Source organism: Macaca mulatta, chromosome 8 (genome assembly GCF_049350105.2).
Source record: "Macaca mulatta isolate MMU2019108-1 chromosome 8, T2T-MMU8v2.0, whole genome shotgun sequence".
Classification (NCBI taxonomy): domain Eukaryota; kingdom Metazoa; phylum Chordata; class Mammalia; order Primates; family Cercopithecidae; genus Macaca; species Macaca mulatta.
Genome location: NC_133413.1, coordinates 10,856,303 through 10,879,138, shown reverse-complemented (window position 1 = coordinate 10,879,138; position 22,836 = coordinate 10,856,303). Strand labels below are relative to the sequence as shown.

The window sequence follows — 22,836 nt, the reverse complement described above, 5'->3', positions numbered from 1 at the left end:
CGGGGCGGCCCTCGCTCCTGCAATAGGCCATCCCGGGCGGCCGCTCCCTCCCTCACCTACGATCTGCCGTCAGCAGCTGCTTCTGACAGGTGCGCGGGCTCTCCATGGCAGATGGTGACCAAAATGGGCTTGCTGGCAGGCTGTGCCGCCGCGCCGCCCTCCCTCGCACACACTGATGTGTACACAAACACAGCCCGGCCCTCCGTGCCTTCTTGTGGCACCTGCCTGGGGTTTCAGGGGCAGCCAGAGGGCTTATTCCAGAGTGGCAGGTCCATTTCCCTCAGGCCACCCACCTTGCTGAGACCCTTCCATTTTTGGCCTCCAGACTGTGGATCTGGCGTGTGCCGCTTCCCAAGCACGGCATCCTCCCCAGTCTCCTTGCTGGTGTGTGTGGTAAGCGGCACAGCTGTGCACCCACCACTCCCCATGATGGCTTTGGGCTTGGCCCGGACAGAGCCCACGAAGGCCGAGCTGCCTTAGGCCACAGTCACAGGCTCCAGATGCGGGGGGCTGGGCCACCCTGTGCTCGCTCCCATCTGTTTCCCGGAGTGTGGTCTTGTGGATGTCAGACGGGAGAGACTCGTGGGCACTGCTCCACTGTCCATGGGAGCCCAAGTGCACTGGAAGCCTGTTCTCTTCACAAAATAGCAAGACATGTCCACGCCACAGTGACCATGTGCCAGGTCACAGAGCTCAGCCTCCCTCCGGGGGAGAGCGCCTCTCCCCTCTGTCAACCCTGTGCCGAAGTGGAAAGCTGCAGCTGCAGGATCAGGGCATTGCCAGGCCACCCAGCTCTGCCACCCAGCGCCCTGCCGGAGCACCCGCCCCTCCCTCCGTGTTTGGGCAGCTCATTCCAAACAACCACCCAGCCAAGGCAGCCAGATGAGGGGACATCTGGCGCGAGATGGCCGCCAAGTCATTGCTGTTCCATCATGGCAGAAGGAAGATGAGCTCTCTGCCAGATTCTTAAAGAGAGAGAGAGAATAAAATGTGAGTTCCATGGCCGGCATTTTTTTTTCTTCTTTTTACCCTGACACCTCAGCTGTCATTTTCCTTCCTCTGGAACTTGGACTACTAAGAACCCCATATCCATAACTATTTAGTGCAGACCTTTACCACTGGATGCTGATCAGAGTGCCAGAGTGTGTGATGGGAGTGGCAGCAAAGAGGTGAGGCTTGGAGATGACCTTGGAGGGAGAATGCATACACATGCATGTGCTCACACAGTCACACACACGCGTGTTCACACACCCCCACGTGCTCACACACACATAATATACACACATGCTCACACACCCCCACGTGCTCACACACATACACATGCTCACACACCCATGTGCTCACACATGTCATCACACACATGCTCACACACGTGCTGACACACATCAGTGTCCTCACACATATACTCACATACACAGTATTCACACTTGTTCACATACACACTGTACTCACAGTGCACACACACATGCTCACACATGCCCACACCCATGTACTCACATAATCACACACATGCTCACACACCATGTGCTCACACATATTACAGACACACGTGCTCACACCCATGTGCTCACACATGTAATCACACATGCTCACACATAACAGACACATGTGCTCACACACATCCATGTACTCACACATACATAGTTTTCACACATGTTCGCATACATGCCGTACTCACAGTGCACACACACATGCTCACATGTGCTCGCACACACACATGTGATGGATCACGAGGGGCAGAGGGGACTGAGATTGACTGTTCACCATGTGTCCTCCAGGGTGGGGCTGACTGCAGTGAGTGCGCTTTCCGTGAGCTAATGGGGTCAGAACCTGTGAGTGGGAACTAAAGAGCTTCTTTCCTGCTGTTTCCCAGTACGGGGAGAAGCGTGAGTGACTCTCCCTGTATCCAGCTCCCAGGCTGACACACTTGTGTTGGGCAGTGGCAGGAGAGAGTGTGTGTTCACAGCAGTGGTCTCGCAGAAAGTCTAGTGTGGTGGGCTGAGGGAGGTCTCCTGCAGTCACGGCATCTTGTGGGCTGTGTGACCTTGGGCGAGTTCCCTAACCTCTCTGAACCTGTATTCTTCATCTGGAAAATGAGACCATTAGCTTCTTGAAGAATGTGACCTTTCAGCTAACACTTCTACATGGTGATAGTGTCACTTTCATTTTAGAGATAAGCAAATTCAAGTACGGAACGGCTAAGTGACTTGGGCAAGGTCATGCAGGAAAGTGGGGTGTCCTTGCAGGTAGTGAAAGCGAAGAAGGGGAGACGGGTGTGGGGGATGTTCACGAATAGGCGAGCTGGGAGTTACATCTGGGGTGCTGGTGCAGACAGGAATGGGAGCCACAGAGTCCTGGGTGTATTGGAGGTAAAGGCATCTCCTTGGTGCTGGCCAGTCTGTTGCTCTCTTTTCCCTCCTGACATAAGTTAAATGGACAGCCTGCTCTCAAACACAAAAGGTGGGTTTTCACAGATAGGCCATATCTCCCCTGCTCTGTGCTTGTTCCTTTGATTTCTCTGAAGAGTACAGTTTTCCTTATCTCTGAAAAATCATGTTGTTTGGGCCACTTTCCAGGCCCCAGGAACCAAGATGAGGCCATGCTAGGATGGCCCTGAGTCTTGCCTTGTCAGACATGATCTTTTCTTTTTTGAAGCAGGCCTCACTTTGTCAACCAGGCTAGAGTGCAGTGGCATGATCTCAGCTCCCTGTGACCTCAGCCTTCTGGGCTCATGTAATCTTCCCATCTCAGTCTCCCAAATAGCTGAGGCCACAGGTGTGTGTCACCACACTTGGCTAATTTTTTTATTTTTTTGTAGAGATGAGGTTCACTGTGTTACCCAGGCTGATCTTGAACTCTGGGACTCAAGTGATCTTCCCGCCTCGGCCTTCTGAAGTGCTGGGAGTATAGCCACAAGCCACCATGCCCGGCCTAGACTCTGTGACATTTTCTTTGTGTTCTTGCAAATGTGATGAACAAGAACTGGCATCTCACAACCAGAGGTGGATGTGAAACGCCCACCTTCTCACCATCAGACTTTCATCAGCTCCCCTGGGTCCTGAGCAGGGTGAGGTAGATTTTAGGGTCATGACATGAGTCAGCAAGGGCAGGTGGAGGGTTGTGGCAGCAGTCCAGGCAAAGGTGAGTGATGGCTGAGCCTTGGAGGTGGCGATGAGGGTGGAGGTGGATTCGTGAACCATTCTGGATGAACTGTCAAGCTTTGCTTTACAGTTAGGACTTACTGTGGACGTTGGATGGGGAAAGTTGATGGTGGCAATGAAATGTGTAGCCTGGAGGACAGGTAGCAAATGATGCTGTGTGCCAAGAGAGGGAACAGCGAAGACCAACTGCTTTGGGAAAGGAAGGATAATGACTCCGGGTTTGCACGGGCTGTGTTTGAATTTCTGGGGTGGGGTGGTGAGTAGCAGCATTCCATAGGCAAGAGAAGAGAAGATTCTGGATCCCAGGAAATGGTGGGGCACACAGCAGGAGTTGTCGTTGGTCTAAACACCCCAGCACCTGGAGTATGATAGGATAGCTTACATTTTCATCAAAATTCTTGCTTGTTCTTTACATTTTTATTGTGATGCCTATTCTACCTGGTAATCACATTCTGAAACCTGATAAAGTATCAATTCTGAGAATTTCATTAGGGAACACATCAATCTTAGCTACGCTGGTGATACACAGAATCTTTGAGTGGGTTAATAGGATTGCAGGGAAGAACCAATAGGTATAAACTTCTTAGACTTTCGATTAAAAAACTGACAAGCTTCAACACCAAATTCTAATTTTGTTTCAAGGGTAATCACGAGAGCAGGAGCACTCGTAGGACAACTATGTCACCACAGACAGAACAGGCTCACTGGCCGGAAACACAGGCCGGGGAGAAAGGGTCGCATCCCTGGGACACGATGTGCAAAATCAAGCTTCTCAACTTCATTCATTAGCACCACTCTGACTTTACAGCTGCATGGTGACATTTAAAGAGGAACATGGGCCGGGTGCAGTGGCTCATGCTTGTGATCCCAGCACTTTGGGAGGCTGAGACGGGCAGGTCACTTCAACCCAGGAGTTTAAGACCAGCCTGGGCAATGTGGTGAAACCCTGTCTCTACCAAAAATTAAAAAAAAAAGAAATTAGCCAGGCCTGGTGGCACATACCTGTAGCCCCAACTACCCAAGAGGCTGAGGCAGAGGGATCGCTTGAACCCAGAATCAAGGCTGCAGTGAGCCATGAGCATGTCATTACAATCCAGCCTGGGCGACAGAGCAACACCCTATTTCTAAATAAATAAGTAATAGAGGAATAGGTCATTAAAAAATCCAGGTTTTAATTTTTAAAATTTGTTTAAATGTGAGAGGCACAAGTGCAGTTCTGTTGCGTGCATACATTGTGGAGTGGTGAAGTCTGAGCTTTTTATAGTGTTATCATACCCAAATAAGGTACACGGTACCCATCAAGTAATTTCTCGTCCCTCACTCCCCCACCCTCCTACCCTCCCACCCTTCTGAGTCTCCAGAACTATTATATTCTTGCATATTTAGCTCCCATCTGTAAATGAGAACATGCAGTATTTGACCTTCTGTGTCTGAGTTATTTAACTTAGGATAATGGCCTCCAGTTCTCTCCATGTTGCTGCAAACGACATTATGTTCTTCTTTTTTATGGCTGAGTAGTATTCCATGGTACATATACACCACATTTTCTTTTTCCAGTCTTCTGTTGATGGACACTTAGGTTGATTCCATAGCTTTGCTACAGTGAATAGTGCTGTAATACTCATCTGAGTGCAGGTGTCTTTTTCATGTAATGATTTCCTTTGGGCAGATGCCCAGCAGTGGGATTGCTGGATTGAATGGCAGTTCTATTTTTCGTTCTTTGAGAAATCTCCGTACTGTTTTCCGTAGAGGTCATGCTCATTTACATTCCCACCGGCAGAGTGTAAGCATTCCCTTTTCTCTGCACCCTTGCCAGCATCTGTTGTGTTTTTTTTTTTTTTTTGACTTTTTAATAATAGCCATTCTGACTGGTGTAAGATGATACCTCATTGTGCCTTTGATTTGCATTTCTCTGATGACTAGTGACGATGAGTACTTTTTCATATGCTTGTGGGCCGTTTGTTTTTAAATGAAGTTCATCTCTCCCCTCATGAGAAAGGAGATCACATAAGGTCTCTTGTCACATGGGGACATGGAGTTCTTTTTAGTTAAGATGGCAGCTTTGGTGAGTGGTTGAGAACCATGGCTCCAGGGTCAGGCTGCCTGGGTTGAAATACTGCCTCTCCTCTCCTTTGCTAAGCACTCTTACCAAATGCAGCGGATAATACTGTGTTCTTAGAGGGGACGTGATGAGGATAACGTCAGACAGCATGTGTAGAGCACGCAGGGCAGCGTGGCACAGGGTGAATGCATAAGTGGCGTCAGCTCCTAGGCCCTCCCCGCCCGCCTCAACATGCACATGCTTGTCCTTGTCTCCCAGAAACACAGGACTTTCACTTGAGTCAATTTAATAGACTCAATCAAGATATTTCTTCATAGAAGCTGGGCACAGCAGCCCATGCCTGTAATGTCAGTGCTTTGGAAGGCTGAGGTGGAAGGATCACTTAAGGCTAGGAGTTCGAGACCAGCCTGGGCAATATAGTGAGACCCTGTCTCTACAGAAAAAAGAATTAGCCTGGCATGGGTGGCACATGCCTCTAGTCCCAGCTACTTGGGAGGCTGAGGCAGGAGGATCGCTGGAGCCCAAGAGTTTGAGGCAGCAGTGAGGTATCATGGTGTCACTGCACTCCACCCTGGGTTACAGATACAGAGCAAGACCTTCTCTTTCTATTTTTTTAAAAAAGATATTTCTTCATAGAGTAAGTCAAAGGAAAAAGATGATCCTCCGAGGCCTGTGTCCAGGGTCTTCCCATAGTGGTCTTCCCATGGTTCCATCCATTGCTGTGGGTTTGTGACATTGTGACATGGAGTATGCATGTGTGGCAGCGACACTTGACCAGGAGCCACCAATACTCACGTATGGAAAGTCTGGCCACAGGCTAGGTCTTCAAAGGACCAAGTATCTGGGCGGCCTGTGAAAAACCCAAGTCACTTGTTTGGGGGTGCTGGTGGAGGACAGGAAAGGGTGGAACAGGGTGCAGGGGGCCAGGCCGTGACGCTCCCACTTCTCTGGGCGTAACCCCCGCCACCTCATAATTCCCACAGTGTGACATTCCGCCACGTCGCAAAAATAACCAACACAGTTTTGAGCAGTGCTCCTGAAATAGAATCCATGTGATGTATTATTTCAAATATATGATTTCATCTGTTCCTCAAAACAGCACTGAGAGGTAGATATCTTATCCCCTATCCCCCTTTTACAGAAGGGAAGGCCAAGCCTCAAGGTCAGCTCCTCAAGGTCATGCTGTTTGGCAGAGCCAGGAGAAGAGCCCAGGCCCCTCTTGTCCCTAACCTCTATGCAAACATGATCTCCTGGAGAACTCCTGGAGATATTCTAAGGAGTGTTTGATACTTAGAGATGCACAGTGCTGCTTTCAGTGTCGAGTGCCATTTTTGTAACTCCAGTTAACATGGATTTTTATTGTCTTAACTGGAAAGCATGCCAATTATATGCAAATTTGAATTGTATAATTAGCTTATGTTCTTGAGGGAGTTCCAGTTCTTCCACTGGTTCTGAGCCTGACGAAAAGGAAAATTATGCTTTGGCAAAGAACACCTATGGCCTATTTTGGATTCTCCTCCCCCACACCCATTTTTCCTTTCTCCCTCCCTCCTTCTCGTCCTTCCTTCCTCCTTTCAAAAAAATCCTGACTGTACTTCATTGCTAAGCAGCTTAAACAGCCCGAATGAGACCCTCCATCTGACCTCCACGCAGGTTTTCCTTTTCCTCTTTGTTGTTCTCTTGGCAATTAGAAGAACCAAAGAGGCCAGAGTCCTCCGATGATGCCTGCTTGGAAGTTGAGATGCTGGTGCTGAAACTGCTAGCATGCCAGGCATGCTATCACCTGCAGCTTTGAGACGTCACGCTGACAGTATCACAGGAAAACAGCCTTTTGTGGGCCGTCCTCTGTGTGTTCACACCATGTCGTTTCTAAGCTTTAGAGGAAACTGACAAAAGCTTCTTTTCTCTCTGTCTTGAGCTTCACCGCATATCCTTAACCATGTGGAGCAGGGAGCTAACGCATCACAGCCAACTGTATCTGGAGTGCATTTGCTCATATAGCCCCTATTTTATTTTTTAGTCTTATTTTTAGTTTCCTTTGAATATAATAATAATAAAAAACCCAATCATGAATTTTTAGCCTCAGCCAATATAGTGTGAGGTTAGACATATTGCAGCCCAAGGGAGAATTTCTGCTTGCAAGCTGGTCAGCCTCTTTGCAGTTGACAGATGTAACCTGCCCTAGGGCAAGAGAAAGTCTCAAGGGAGCTTTTCATTTCTTAATATTGAAATGAGCACAACTTGTATTGTCTTAATCAGTGAATTAAAAAAAATAAAGTTACTAAGTCTCATTTTTTAAACGTGGCATAAGAGGATTTTAAGAAATTGCAGTTGCTTTTTAAGTTGCTATTGAAAGTTAATTTTCTCTGTGTTCCGGCAGATTCCGTCAGCAACTCCTAACTAGGTAGTCATGTTGCAGTTAAGCAAAACATACCCAGGAGTGGTGAACAGCCCTGTTCTGTGGACACCACCCCTGGGAAGGGAAAGGGTGTGTGCCGTCCGCAGAGTGGTTTTACTTTGTCCTTGAACTTGATTTTCATCACATTTCATAAACTCAGAATACAGGAGTACTCATTTAAAATTACAGCAGAAATCTTCTAATGCAAACTGCATTCTTTCAGAATATATGATACTTTAGGCAAGGGTTGTATTAAGGAACATTTTTTTCACTATTCATAAAGAAGGGATTCGTGAGTGATAGTGAATGGACTTTATAGTCATAATGAAAATGTTTCCATTGTTAATCTGAACAAATAGATTTTATATGAAAAATCTGATATATTGCAGCTAGTCATTCTTATGTATTTCTTAATTTAATCCAAATTTAAACCACATTTCTTTAAATTAAAAGTTCCTCAATTACAAGGGCCACAGGCTAGTCAATTCTGGTTCCCTGGTACTTTGTATAATACCCAAATAGAGACACAGTAAATGTGTCCCGAACCAAACTGAAAAAGTTGCTTTCAGAGCTACATGGATATGAATGTGAATCTACAGAGATATTATATGTAATATAAACTCTCGAACATGATGTTCCAGATATAGAACGAAGATGCTCAAGGGGAGCATCCCAGAATCTTGCAAGAGGGGTTATGCATTTGAAGTCAAAGCATAACTTTGGAATATTTAGAGAACCCTCAAAATTCAACAATACAAGCAAATCAACTGATTAAAAAATGGACACGAGATTAGAACAGATACTTACCAAAGAAGTCCCTTCACCTACAGGATGCCTTTGTATACAGAAGGCAAATAGGAACATTAAAAGGTGCCCAGCATCATTAGTCATGAGAGAAATGCAGATGAAAGCCACATTGAGATGCTACCCTACACCAGTTAGAATGACCACATCAAAAAATCATGACAATACCAAGTGCTGGGGATGACACAGAGCAACGGGAACTCTCACACATTGTAGGGGACTAAGGTGGAGAGCGCAAAGTGGTGTGATCCATTTGGAAAACCACTGGAAATTTCCCGTCAAGTTTAGTATACTTTTACCTACTGTGACCCAGCAATCCCACTCCTAGATTTTTACCTAAGAGAAATTAGACCACACAAAAACCCACTCCCAAACGTTTACAGCAGCTTTGTTCATAATAGCCAGAAACTGGAAACAACCCAAGTGGCCTTCAGTTGCGCAATGGAAAGCACGTTGAGAAATGCATATGCCCCGGAAGGCTGTGATCTCACCTGTGGCTGCCACGAGGCCCCGTGCAGGTGTTTCACGTGTCCGTGTGAAGAGATCACCGAACAGGCTTTGTGTGAGCAACGTGGCTGTTTATTTCACCTGGGTGCAGGCGGGTTGAATCCGAAAAAGGAGTCAGCAGAGGGTGGTGGATTATCATTAGTTCTGATAGGTTTTGGGATAGGCGGTGGAGTTAAGAGCAATGTTTTGGGGGCAGGGGGTGGATCTCACAAAGTACATTCTCAAGGGTGGGGAGAATTAGAAAGAACTTTGTTAAGGGTGGGGGAGATGACAAAGTACATTGATGAGTCAGGGTGGGGCAGAAACAAATCACCATGGTGGAATGGCATCAGTTAAGGCTATTTTCACGTCTGTGGATCTTCAGTGGCTTCAGGCCATCTGGATGTGTCCGTCCAGGTCACCGGGGATATGATGGCTTAGCTTGGGCTCAGAGGCCTGACAAAAAGACGAAGAGAAGGCCGAGTGGAGAACTGTGGGGGCCTTGAAGGTTCCTGTGCTCCAGCACACACAGCCCTCAGCAAAGGTAGGAGTCTGGTGCTTCCAGGCCTGTAAAGAACTCGGTGCCTAATCCTTGGGTGATAATTTGCTAACCAAGCCGCGACCTCAGTGGCCACACCTGAAGGAGAATACAGACTTTACAGAGTTAGTCCAAGAAAGTCACTGAACAACGGAACAGCAGCAGCAGCACCACCACATTGTAGGGCAGGGACATCTGATTTCCAGAGTTGCCACATTATTTAAAATGTCCGGTTTTCAAGAAAAAAGTATGCAACAAAGAAACGTGACGGTATCCGTTACTAGACTTTAAATCCGCTGTTATAAATGTGCAGCAGGAACTAAGGAAACTGAAACAATTAAAGGAAAATGTTAGAGTAATGCCTCAACAAATAAAGAATATCAGTAAGAAGACTGATATTAAAAAAAAAAAAAAGAACTAAGTAGAAATTCAAAGATACAATAACTTTTAAAAAATCACCAGAAGCGCTGAGTTGGCAGAAGACAGAATGAAAGTGGAAGACAAGTCAATTGATATTATCCAGTCTGAGGAACAGAATTTAAAATGGGGAAAAAACAGTGATGGTTGCATAACTTTGAACATATTTTAAAAACCACTGAATTGTAAGGTTTGAAAGGATAGATCAGGCACAGTGACTTACACCTGTGATCATAGTGTTTTGGGAGGCTGAGGCAGGAGGATTGTTTGAGCCCAGGAGTTTGAGACAAACCCAGGCAACATAGCGAGACCCCATCTCTACAAAAAATAAAATAAAAAAAACTAGCCAGGTGTGGTGGTGTGCTCCTGTAGTCCCAGCTACTTGCGAGGTTGAGAAGAGAGAATCGCTTGAGCCTAGGAGTTTGAGGCTGCAATGAGCCGTGATGGTGCCACTGCACTCCAGCCTGGGTGGCAGAACGAGACCCTGTCTCTGAAAAAAAATAAATAAATCTTATGTGAACTACCTCTCAATATAAAATGATTATCTAAGGGGTGGGGACAGCGGGAAGAACACAGTTTAGAAAGGGCTCTGGAAGACAGCCCCAAGAGAGATGTGTAACTGAACAGGACGCATCCTGCTGACTTAACTTTCTCATTTTACAGCGGAAGAAACTGAGGCCCAGATGAGTGAAACAAACTTCCCAATGCTTCTCATGTAACAGACACAAATGCCTCCAACAATTCTGCAGTCGGTGTGACTGACCGTCTCAGTTTGCCACGACTTTCCTAGTGTTAGCACTGAAAGTTCTGCATCCTGAGAAACCCCCAGCCCCTGCAGCCAAGACACTTGGCCACTCTGTCAACAATTCTGCAGTGAGACCATTCTTTCCAGCGGCTCTGAATTGCTGTAATTCTTCTGTGAATGAGAAAGGATGGTATTCAGAGGAGTCCCATTACCCACTGAATTCAGTGCTCTAAACTTAAGCATCTGGTGCGATGCTTGAAGTTCTTTTCTATTCAACCTTTTGGAATGTAGGCTCTTTCCTTTTAACAAAATCTGCATTTCATCCCCAAGGTGAAACCTGCTGTCCTTGGCTTTCCCTGAAAAATGAAAAGTGGTTTTCTTTGTGTACTAAATGCTAAGCATATAACAAAAACAGAAGTTGTAGTTCATTGATTGCAGATATGAAAAGGCAGATTATAACCCCTCAGAGATCTACACAAAGACAGGGACAGAGAGAGAGAGAAGATCCATGTCTCCTGAAACTGAAAGCTATGAAAAGAAAACTCATAGAGGAAAAGTCATTGGACTTATTTTTCAAAACCAGCAGACCTCAAAGGAAAGCCCAAATCAAGAGGAACCAGCAGTCCTTGAATGCATGATGGATGGAAACCATCCTGCAGGTGGAGGGTGCACTGTCTGAGCCAGAGCAAATGGGTGGTGGCACATTTCAACTACAGGACCCTGAGTTTCATGCTCTGGCCCCAGGAGGGTGCAGCTTAGCCCTGCCCAGCCTCGTGTGTCCCCACCATTCAAGACATGCAGTAGAGAAGGAAGGACCCATTCCCCTTGCATCTGGGAAATTATGCTTGGAATTTGTGAGGTGTGGGGAGGTGAAGGATGACAGGGAAGTAACGGGAAAACAAATGATGGCCACCCACTTCCTCTGGGTCCCCGCTTGAGCTCTGTCAGCCTTACAGACCTCGCTGCATGCAAGCAGGTGAGCCTCAGAGGCACCTGCTGTCTTTGCCTGGGTTCAGGTGGTTCCTTCAGTCTCCTGAAGTGGCCCCTTGTACCACTGTGATTGCAGGCCGTGGAAGATCAGAGGGTGTGCAGCTGGGTCTCCAGAGACGAGTATGCAGAAATAGGCCATAGCTTGATGCCTCCAGCAGCCTCTCCATCCACCTCTGCTTCCATCTTTTCCTGTGGTTGAGCCCCAGGGTCCCGTCTGCTGGGTCCCCCTCGCCCTGGCCTAGCCCACCTTTCCAGTTTATCCTTGATTTCACCTGGCTTGCTCTCCCTGCACTCTCCTCTGGACCTGTCAGCACCCTCACATACACCTCATTACCCACCCCCGACCTCCATGCATTTGGTCACGGAGTTTCCTCTGCTTGCAGCAGGCCCTTCACACCCCACTCCTGCCCGCTGTCAAATTCCCAGTTCAGTGCCTACCTCCTCCTGCATTTTCCCAGCAGGATTAACTTTTCCTTCCTCCATGCCCTCAAAGCACTGTTTGCACCTCCATTTCCGCACATCCCCTCTGCCTCCTGTGGTGGAGTTTCACTATCCTGTGCGTCCTCTCTCCTCCAAGGGAATTCTGACCCTACAGGGGGAGCAGCAGTCCTCATCACTCCCTGGGGTGTGGCTGTAGGCGTGAGGAAACTTCTCCTGCCTGAGCCTGCTTCCCTAGCACCTGGCACGGCACCTGCTCACGCTGGGCACTGCAGACACGTTGTGGTAATTGCCTGTACACTCTTCTGAGAGCCCATCAAGGGCAGGGCTTGTCCTGTTCATCCGTGTGTTCCTCGTGGCTAGCCTGGTCCTTGACACACAGCCAGTGCACGATAGCAATTGTTGAGATTCATTCATGAAGTGAAGTTGGAGAGTTTAAAAACTTGTTCACAGAGAAATCTGCTCGCTTCTGCCGAACTATGCTGACTTCCCAGCCCTTCGGTATCACACCCCATGCCTGGGAAGGCCCAGGAAAACCAATGCGTGAGATAAAAGGTTCCGTCGGGCAGTGCTGCTCCCAGCGCTGGGTTTGTCAGTGTCCTTATGTGAGGGCCCAGGGTGATGGAACCATCACTGGCTGGAACATGGCTGGTCACTGTGGCAAAAGGGACAAGTAGGGACACTTCTGCTAGTGCTTTATAGCTTCTGCCTGGAGACCACCCATGTGACTTTCACTCGCAGCTCACTGGCCAAAGCAAGTCCCATGGGTGACTTGAGTCCAAAAGGAGGGTGAGGGAGTTGGAGACTACTCGTGCAGTTGGCCACACTTGCCTGCAAGAGCAGAGCTGCTTACACTCTGACCTCACATGGGATTCAGTAGGTCTGGGGAAGAGCCCAGACTTTGCATTTCTTGCAAACTGCAGGCTGTCTGAGGAGCAAGGGCAGAGCTGTGGAGCCAACAAGCTGAAACAAACATTCCTTCCTCTCCTTCTCCATCCTCCCCCTCGTCTGCAGAGACACAGCTCAGCTTGTAGCTCTGTCGTTCTACATTGCAAAACAAGAGAAATATCCTTGGCAATCTGAAGACACTGATTTACCTCGAGGGTGCAGAGGACACAGAGGAATAGATAATGAAAGCCATTAGCTGTGTGCAAACCTGCAGAGTACGGGAAAGGAGGGAGCACGGGAGCACTGCAGCTGTGTTAAGAAGCCCCATCGGTCCAGCTAGAGGCCGTGCATTTGCATAAGCAGGTCTCTTAATGGACCAAGTTAGATCTAATTGTGTCACCTCTTTCTCTCCTTTCCCTCCCAATGAGTTCACAAAGCTGGGAGGGTCAGTGAGCTCTGATGGGGCTTCAGTAAAGGCTTCAGCCCCTTTGAATGTGCTCCTTGTCATTGTCACACTGTGGTGGCCTGGGTTTGTTCTCCTTGCATGTGCTAGCAGTGGTTGATGACTCACGGGGACAATTCCATTGTCTCAGAGCCTGGAGCTCCTGTTGCTCTGGGGTCCTCTTTGGTGTTGAAGAGAAGCACTCATCCCCTTCTCAGAAGACACATACACACGCACACACCATACAGGCTTAGTAAGCCCAGCCAGTCAGTGCCCAGTCAGCTGACCCCTTCCTTGTGGCTGAACCGCAGGGAGTGGGGGTGCTTCTGCTCTGCACCACTGCGCCAGAGATGCAGGAGCCTCTGCCCAGCTCAGAATAGATGAAGTTTTCTTATTAGTGGTTTTATTTAAAAGCCATGCCAGTCATTTCACATTTTTTTCCAGAAGTTTTGATTGACAGCTGTCTGGTCAACCTATGCTCCCTATGGAATAAAATAGCTGACTGGGGCATTATCTGGGCTTATTAAACCGGCATGGGTGTGTGTGTGTACACGCACGTGTGCTCACGCAGGACAGAAGCATAGCATGGAATTTCATGGAGTGGATGTAGAAGGAATTGAAGTGGTCTCGGTGCAGAAGGTGAGGGTAGGAACCAAGTGAAGTGCCTGGTACAGGCATCCTGCTGCCACTAGAGGGCGGAGTGAGTCTAGAATCCACATGCCGGCGTCCTGCCTGCGAGTTTTCCCCTAAAGCAGCTCAGCTGGCTCCCAGACAGCAGCTTCAGGTTGACCTCTTAGAAGTCCGACCCTAATCTCCGATGGACTCAGAGTCATAAATTAGATTTCTGTTGTAGGAAACTAATTTCATACTACCACAATACTTTAAAAAGTGATCACAAAATGAAATACACATATGCATTTTACAAATAATTACATGAAAACCTAACACTTAAAGCTAAATTCCTTTGGTGGGTGTAGGGAATGTTGATTGCTTGGATCAGACATAATGAGGCTTGCAGTCGGATGAGGTATGAACTGCAGGTACCGTCTTTCTTTCCTGTGACTTTCCCTTTAGCAAGCACAGCCATTCCTCCTTGCCACGAGGGCCTTCAAACTGTGATGGAAATGAGGGTCATCTGTCTTGGAAATATGCACCACTGAGTGGATCTGCCTGCCCATTTCCGGAGCCCTGTGCATGGCAACTGCTGGGGGATGGGCATTTGCAGTGGTGACTTTGGGTTGGCGGCTCAGTCCACAGGATCTAATCATGGTTGGATGGACTCCAGAGGGCCATAGAATCCTTTGAAATTGTAAGCAAATATTTGATTGTTAGTTTATTTGGGTAGAGTGTCCAAAGCGTTCACTGGAGTCTCAAGGGAATCCATAGTCCCTAAGAGACACTGTTCACATTCAGGTTCCTTTCTAGTGATACTTCTTCTAAAAAGTGTCTGTAGGTCAGTTCTTCTAAGTCCTTCTAAGGACTTCTAGAGATAGTAGTGATAGTTGTACGACAATGTGAATGTACTTAGCTGTACACTTACAAATGGCTAAGATAGTACATTTTATGTTGTGTATTTTACCACGAAAAAAAAAAAAGAACACCAAAAAGGAGAATCACTTGAGCCTGAGAGGTCGAAGCTGCCGTGAGCCATGATCACGCGACTGCACTCTAGCCTGGATGACAGAGGGAGACCCTGTCTCCAAAACCAAAACAAAAACAAGGTGTCCCTAGGTCAGTCCTCCTAAGGCGGGGGGTGAATGTATACACACGGCATCCTCGTGTGCACAAACACAGGGTGCGCATGCAGGCCCCTCCCTCCCACGCATGTGCCCACAGTTGCACAGGCATCAGCATCTCTAGAGCCAGCCTCCTCCAGTCCCTCCTGGCTCCGCTCTGTAGAATTCCTATACAAGGTCCTTGTGGATTTGTATCATCCCTTTGCACCTCTCACGTGTCTCAGGACAGAATACTCAGCATCCTGGGGGCTTCCTTACTCCACAGCCCCAAATTCCGGGGACAGCATGGATGTGGGAGGGGGCATGGAATCCAGACCTGGATTCTTGTCCCAGACCCACTTCTCACCCTTGTGGATTTGAGCAAGGCCTGTGAATTTGAATAAGGTCCCTAACTGCTTTGGATTTCCTTTTGTAAAGTGAATTCAAGTAAGGCCTGTGAATTTGAGTAAGGTCGCTAACTGCCTTGGGTTTCCTAGTGGGTAAAGTAGAATAACGGCCCACCCTGCAGGATGACTCGCCTGATGACATGAGACAGGGAAATGGAGGCACCCTGCAATCCGCCTCCGCCCCATTAGAGGGGCCCTGCAAACTCCTCCTGACATCCATTAGAAAATTGACACTGAACCGGATGCTTAAAACGCAAATGCTGCTTTCCTGGCACTCTGAGTGTGTCTCCTGTCATCTCTTGGAATCGGGAAGTTACTTGGGAAGTTGGTGGCACTTGGTATTTAGAGGGTATATCTCCCTTTAGGTGGAGGGCAGGCAGGCAAGTCCAGCGCTCTTGCCATCAGGTGACCTGGGACAAGCTCTCTGTTAGCTTTCTGTCTTGATAATGGCGTCACGGCCACTGGGATCAGCTGGGTGGGGCAAGAGAAAGAATGGCCAAGCCACACACTTGGGGCAAGTCCTTCTGCTGTCGCGTTCCTTTTGCAGTTCTCTAGAGGAGTGCAGGGTCAGCGCCAGAGGCTGCTGATACAACAGGCTGGAGCATAATGAGGTGTCTGTTGTGGGGTGTGCTGGTCATGTTCCAAGATGTGTATTATTTGACAGCTAAAGAAACAATGAAAAGCAACAAAATATGGCATGTACATATAGTGGAATAGTATGCAGCCTTGGAAAAGAAAGGGCATTCTGACGCATGCCACCTCCTGGAGGAAGCTCGAAGACATTAAGTGAAATACGCCAGTCACAAAAAGACATACTGTGGGATTCCACATATATGAGGGAGCTAGAGGAGTCAAATTCAGAGAGACAGAAAGCAGAATGGGGGCTGCCCAGGGCTGGGGAGTAGGGGAACAGGGAGGTTTTATGCAGAGTTTCAGTTCAGAAAGATGAAAAAGTTCTAGTGATAGTTGTACAACAATGTGAATATACTTAACACAACTGTACACTTAAAAATGGCTAAGGTAGTACATTTTATGTGTATATTACCACAACTTAAAAAAAAAATTGCTTGAGCCTGAGAGGTCGAAGCTGCACTGAGCCATGATCATGCCACTGCACTCCAGCCTGGGTGACAGAGTGAGACCCCGTCTCCAAAAACAAAACCACAAAACCACCACCAAAAACCAAAGAGATGGCCTGTGAAATAAGCATCACATATTTTGAGTCCCAGGGATGTGAACTGGATAGGGAGAGTCTGACTCACATACGGGCTGATCCACGTCTAGAGCTCCTTTGGATATTTTATAAACTGTCAGGCTCCTGGGGCGGGGCGGCATTCTTGTCTAGCCACTTGTGGGAGGAGTCAAGAGCCAGGGTTCAGGGCTGGCCTCGGCTGCTGACCGGTGGCCGTGGACATGCCTCCCCTCTCCCCGGGCTTCCCTGTCCTCAGCTGAGAAACAGGAATAAGAACCCTACGTTTGAGTCAATGGAAGGCTCATGTGAATAAAGAGTGGAAGCCCTTCGGAAACACTGTGGTTCTGGACAAACACAGGGTCTTGGTCTCCACTCTGGGCTCTGGGTCTCAATGCCTTTCTAATCTTGCCCACTGGTGCCCACTGCCACCTGTGCTGCCAGGAGCCATCCTGCATTTCCCAGGGTGGTATGAGAGCGTGTCACCTCCATGCAATAGGCTGAGACACTTGGGCGCTTGGAGAATCTCGGTGATCCTAATCATAAGCTTATTAGCAGGCTGCAGTCAGCGGAGTGATCACATGTTCATTACATTTGTTACAAGAAAGGCTGTTTACCGGCCGCCCTAGAAGGACGGATGGGACCTGCTGTGCCCGGCTGGCCGGCCTTCTGGAGGGAGTGACTGGCTGCTTCTTGTGCATCTGTGGTGTTCCTATGAGTCACTGGAGCTGGAGACTGAGCTGAGGTGGATGAGGCCAAGGGGATGGGGGGGTCCATCACAACTTATGAATGCCCACCCACCTTCCTGCCCCAGAGATCTGCTCAGCTGTAGAAGTGGGGACTCGGGGGGGGGGAATGTGGATAGGGGCTACTTAAGGAAGGCAGGATGGGCAGGCTAGCTTTCACCCCTGGGTGGGGATTTTTGGGAAATGGAGCCAGCACTCTGCAGTTGTTCAAACATACCAGGCAGGCTGAGTGTAGTTGCTCACACCTGTAATCCCAGCACTTTGGGAGGCCAAGATGAGAGGATCGCTTGAGGCCAGGAATTTGAGAGCAGCCTGGACAACATACAGTGAGACACTGTCTCTACAAAAAAAAAAATTAAAATGAGCCAGGCATGGTGGTATACACACCTGTAGTCCCAGCTTTTCTGGAGGGGCTGAGGTAGAAGGATCACTTGAGCCCAGAAGGTAGGACCTGCCATCAACCATAATTGTGCCAGTGTACTCCAGCCTGGGTGACAGAGCAAGACCCTGTCTCAACAACAGAAAAGCCAGGCAGAGCATGGCGCACTTTCTGTGCCCTCTCTGGGTTCCTCGTCCCAGCACAGTGAATTGGGTAAGGGCCCATTGCACAGGCAGAAAGCTGAGTCCAAGGAGAAAATGACGACAGAAGGCAGGCACAGGAGGCTTCCTGGGGCCATTGAGGAAGAGTCTGTGAGAAAAGCACAAATGACCAATTCTGTTAGGTGACCTGGAAATTCCCTGGGCCAGGTGTCGCCCCACATGTGTTACTGTATGCAATCCTGCTGACTTCCTCCTAAAAGGTCAGCAAGACAGAAAAAAAAAAAAAAAAAAAGCCACAAGCAAAAGTCAAGATACTTGGAGTCAGTAAGAGAAACACTGGGGGGAGCTCGGCTCAGGTCATTCCTCCCCTGAAGTGGAACATAGAGAGAAGGGGCATGTGGGACTGGCTCTTGGTGCAGCCCTGGGGGTACCTGGCCCCACAGGCTGGAGTAGGGAGTTGGGCTGGGGCTACCCTGGGCAGAGGCAGGCGCTGGGGTTGAGCAGCAAGAGCACCTCTTTCTAGGCTTTTGAGCCAATCTAGGCAGTTATTTCAACCAGGCAAGTCTGTCATGACCTGAACTCATTCTCCATCCCCAAAAGTGGCTCCATAGGGCCTGGAGGATGCGCACAGTCCTGTGAGGGCACCTGGGTCTTGAGGCCGGAGCACCACTGCCCTGCCTCCCTCCATCCAGCACAGTCCTTCTGGTGACACCCCACTGTCACGGGTACAGCCTCCTTACTGGGAGGCGCCTGAAGATTCGGCAGGTGATGTGAACAGTTGTGTCTGCAGTCACGAATGGTCCACCTATGGATGGCGGGAGAGGGGAGAGGCTATCAGGCTGCGTATTACGTGGGTCCCTACCCTCTTCCTCCTCTCCAGCTCTCCTTTCTGCTCCTGAGGGCCGATGAGAGGGAGTAAAACCAAGATCAAGATCTAAGGCCTTCCATCTGCTGCAGTTCGTTAAGGAAAAGTAGATGACCACAAGCACTGGTGTGTCAGCCATGATCAGTAACACGCTACCTAGGAACCCCTGTCCCGTCACTGACTGGGACACCTGGTGTGTGGCGATACTGCAGGAAGAGGGCTCGGGAGACTGGCGTGCACCCACGCTGACACCTGCATAGCTTGGCCTCAGTGCCAGGTTGACCAGTGGACTTGCAGGGGGCCCAGAGGGACTGTCTGTAACCCAGAGATGACAGCCTTCATCCCCCACCTCCCCCTTGCTCCTGCACCACCCCAGTCTCCCGGCAGAAGAGCAAATGGACTTTTTCAGGAGCCGCAGATGACAGGGTGGCATCCTTCTGTGCTCCTCCCTGCAAGGACACAGCGCCACAGCGCCACCATCTAAAGACTGAACCCGCCCATGGAACTGGCCAGGGCTCTGGGACATGGAAAGTGGCTGCTTGAGCTCCGTAGTCCCCTTCTCCTGCCCCCCGTTCCTTCCCAGGCCCCAGAGGAGGTGCTTGGGCTTGAGGTAGCAACAGGGACCCAGGTGGAATCCAGAAGTTGAGAGAATCTCTGAGAGATCCCTAGAATCCATAGTTCATTTTCTCATTCATTCATTCATTCATTCATTGCATACGGTGCACGAAGCCCGGAGATCAGGGAGAGACACAGACAGTCCTGGGGAGAGACACAGACAGTCCTGGGGAGTGGAAGGGTTGTTGTAATGCAGCGTCATCAGCGCTGTCGGGCATTGCGATGCCAGGAGAACATAGCATGTGGAGCAGCTACTGCCTTCAGGAATCGGGCAGGTTTCACAGAGGTGGGGACATTTGGTCTGGGTCCTGAGAGATGGGTAGGAGTTCCTGCGATGGGAAAGAGGAAAGGACATTCCATGGAGATCGTGTGCAAGGGAATGGAACATTCAGGAAATAGGTAAATATCAACAACACCAAAAAAAAATAGTGCCCAGAGAGGAAGGGAAAGGCTGAAAAAGTAGAATATGATGAGGGAGACGATGCTGAGGGGTGAATCAGGGAGAAGGGCCTGGGGTGGAGCGGGAATAGGGAGAAGGCCTAGGGTGGAGTGGGAGGGGGAGAAGGATTTCGGATGGAATGGGATGGGGGAGAAGGGCCTGGGATGGAGAGGGACAGGAAGAAGGGCCGGGGTGGAGTGGGATCAGGGAGAAGGGCCTGCGGCGGAGCCGAACTGGACAGGGAGAAGGGCCGGGCGTGGAGTCGGATGGGGAGCAGGGCCCGGGGTGGGTTGGATCGGAGAGAAGGGCCTGGGGTGTTCTGACTCGGGGCCAGGGAGAGGCCCCCTCCGGGGTTTGGGGAGGTGCTGGGGCAGGCCCAGATCTCCCAGGCTCCCTGGTGAACAGTCAGGGCAGTGCACTCTTTGAAGGTCACCAAGCCTGCAGGGCCCTGGAGGGAGAGGTCGTGACTAACTTAATGCTGTCACTTGTGCCGCACACAGCGGGGCCCACCCAGGGGGAGGGCGAAAGAGCAGGGCGGCTGCGAAGCCCACTGAAGTCGAGGTGAATCAGAACAGTGGCGGAGGGAGACCCCACGGAATGCATGGAGTTGTCCGAGGGGAGTGACTTGCAAGTGAGGCAGCGGACGAAGGAGGACCAGGAAGACACTAGATGTGACCTGTCGTGGTCCCTTTCCCCTTCCTTCGCACCCAGTCTCTTTTTCGTCCTTTCCCCCAGTTTCGGCAGCCGGTGGGGGGTTGGGGGGGAGCACTGGGAAGGACAACCGAAGCCTACAGGTTGACACCACGCTCATTGCAGGCCGGTGGCCGCCACCTCTGTCCGCCACCCGACAGGACCCGTCCACGAGGTCCCAGCCAGAGGACGGTGCGGAGGCGTTGGCCGCCCAATGGGCTGCGGTTTCCCTGCTCGCCTTGGAGGTTTTTCTTAGTGAAGTGTCTGCCATCTTGTGGCTAAGGCTGGTACTGCCGGGGCCCACCAGCAAACCTCCCTTCCAGGCTCCCCAAGGGGGTCCCTGGGCCTGTAGGTGGCTGCGAGGGGAGGAGGAGGGGAGCTGGGCAGTGGTGCCGGCCTCCCTGTATGAACCCACTTCCTCCCACGCTGTGCTCAGAGAATCTTCTGAAGACAGCAGCCGTGCCTGGGAGGCCGTCCTTGTGCCTAGGAGGACAGGGAAGAGGGTGGATCTTAGACACGGGCAGGCTGGGAGGTCTGCACAGGGGTGGCTGTAGAACACGGACCGCTCCCGTACACGGGCACAGCTCAGGGCTGGGAGCGAGGCCCCCTCAGCAGGCGGTGTCTGCCGTGGAGTGGGTGGGCCCTCTGAGGACCCTCACACCTGTGGGCAAGAGCGCACCCGGGCACTGGGCCGAGTAAGTCTGTGAATCCCGCTCGCGTTGTGAATCCGGAGCCCTTGGGATCCGATTTTTTATTTGCTATTTGGATACAGCTGCGAGAGATGAGAGATTATTTTACATCTCTCAGTTCTCCGAACTTGCCTTGGACCAGGAACGTCAGGCCCTCACCGCGCCTTTTTCTTGTCTCCAAGCTCTCTGGTGCTGCCTGGAGCAGATGGCACCCCCCACAGACGTCGTCCTTACTGTCGTCACCAGAATATTCCATTTCCACAGCCACCTGGCATCCCAAAGCCTTCCTTCAGTGGGCAGCTTCTTCACAGGCAAATGCTAGCGATCGCTCAAGTCCCACCGCAGGCACATACTCCATTTCCAAGGAGGTCATTGCTAACTCTAAATCTACCCGTTAGTTAGCCAACCCCACATGCTCATTCTTAGAGAGGTTCTGTTCGCTGAAAACAGTCTGCAGCCAAATGCAGTGTGAGCTGGGGCCCAGTCATGGAAACAGAAAGCTTCCATTCCATCAAGCTGGATGGGTTCTACAAAAGGAATTCGATGTTACAGAATCGTTAGCAGGGCTGTTAGCGTGAAGGTCAGGGGAAAGCACCCCAAGATTTCAGGATACCAAGATGTTACTGAAATTGCCAGAAGTCATTGCTGATGGCATTCCACGGACTCTCCGGAGAGGGCCGGGAGGAGCTGGCAGAGTCTCGATTCTGCTTCCTGCAGAGTCCTGCGCTCATCCTCACAGCTGCGCCCTGCAAAGAATAGCTTCTCCTTTTACGTAGCCTGCCAAATTTCGTGTGAGTTTCTCTCATTGGTGGAATCTGAAGCAGGGCCTTGCTGGCAGCAGAATCTGGGGAATGCAGTCTGCGAGCTTTCCGCCTGTGTGTACCAGGGTGAGCTGAGAATGTCAGGGACCAAGGCACAGTGTCTGACACACACTTTTAAATACGGGTGATAATAATAGGACTTCCTTCCCGTGGCTGTGGTGAGGCTAAAATTAACATGTGTGAAGTCTTTGCACAGATTGTGGCATATGGTAGACCCTCAATAATTGCTAGTTTACAAAAAATTGTCAAAACTATATTAGAATGGCTCCTTATTCTCATTCCTGACCCCTGCAAGAAAACTGACTGCCTCTGAGCTAGCTGGTCCAACCCACCCGCCTCGATGGGGACCCTGCCCCTTATCGTTCTGGAGCTGCTGGGCCTCGAGATCCTGGATCGGCCTTATGCTGGCTCAGACGGTGAAGCAGAGATACAGGAAATAAGTGACCTTTCTCAAGAAAAACCCGAAGCAGTGAATCCTGCTGAATATTAATATTGGATGCACTGTGCTTGGCAGACTTGAAGACTTCATCTCACATGGACCAACGGACAGTCAGAGTGTGGTTGGTCCCCTCGTAAAAACACAGGTCCTGGCTCTGCTTTGCAGCTCTGTACCAGATGGAGGCAGTGAGAGCGGGTTGAGCCTCGGTGGCCCTGTGCTCACATGCTCCGAGCAGCCTGCAACAGGAAAGAATTAGGGCACAACTGAAAACCAAAGGGGAAAAGAAGCAGGCTGAAATCCACGGGGAGCAAT

General features: G+C 49.9%; 1 protein-coding gene and 2 long non-coding RNA genes across 17 annotated transcripts in view; 2 read left to right on the top strand and 1 right to left on the bottom strand.

Annotated features, from left to right (window-relative positions):
• Positions 1–22,836, top strand: part of MSRA (methionine sulfoxide reductase A) — a 412,022-nt gene that overhangs the window by 339,932 nt on the left and 49,254 nt on the right. The gene's annotated exons all lie outside the window — the stretch shown is intronic.
• Positions 4,989–9,824, top strand: LOC144330707 (uncharacterized). The gene is made up of 2 exons (XR_013397086.1): positions 4,989–5,592; positions 5,726–9,824. It is a non-coding gene; the product is annotated as an uncharacterized LOC144330707 (long non-coding RNA).
• Positions 7,229–22,021, bottom strand: LOC144330702 (uncharacterized). Its single transcript, XR_013397081.1, has 3 exons — positions 21,397–22,021; positions 17,644–18,771; positions 7,229–9,777 (listed from the first exon to the last, which is right to left on the bottom strand). It is a non-coding gene; the product is annotated as an uncharacterized LOC144330702 (long non-coding RNA).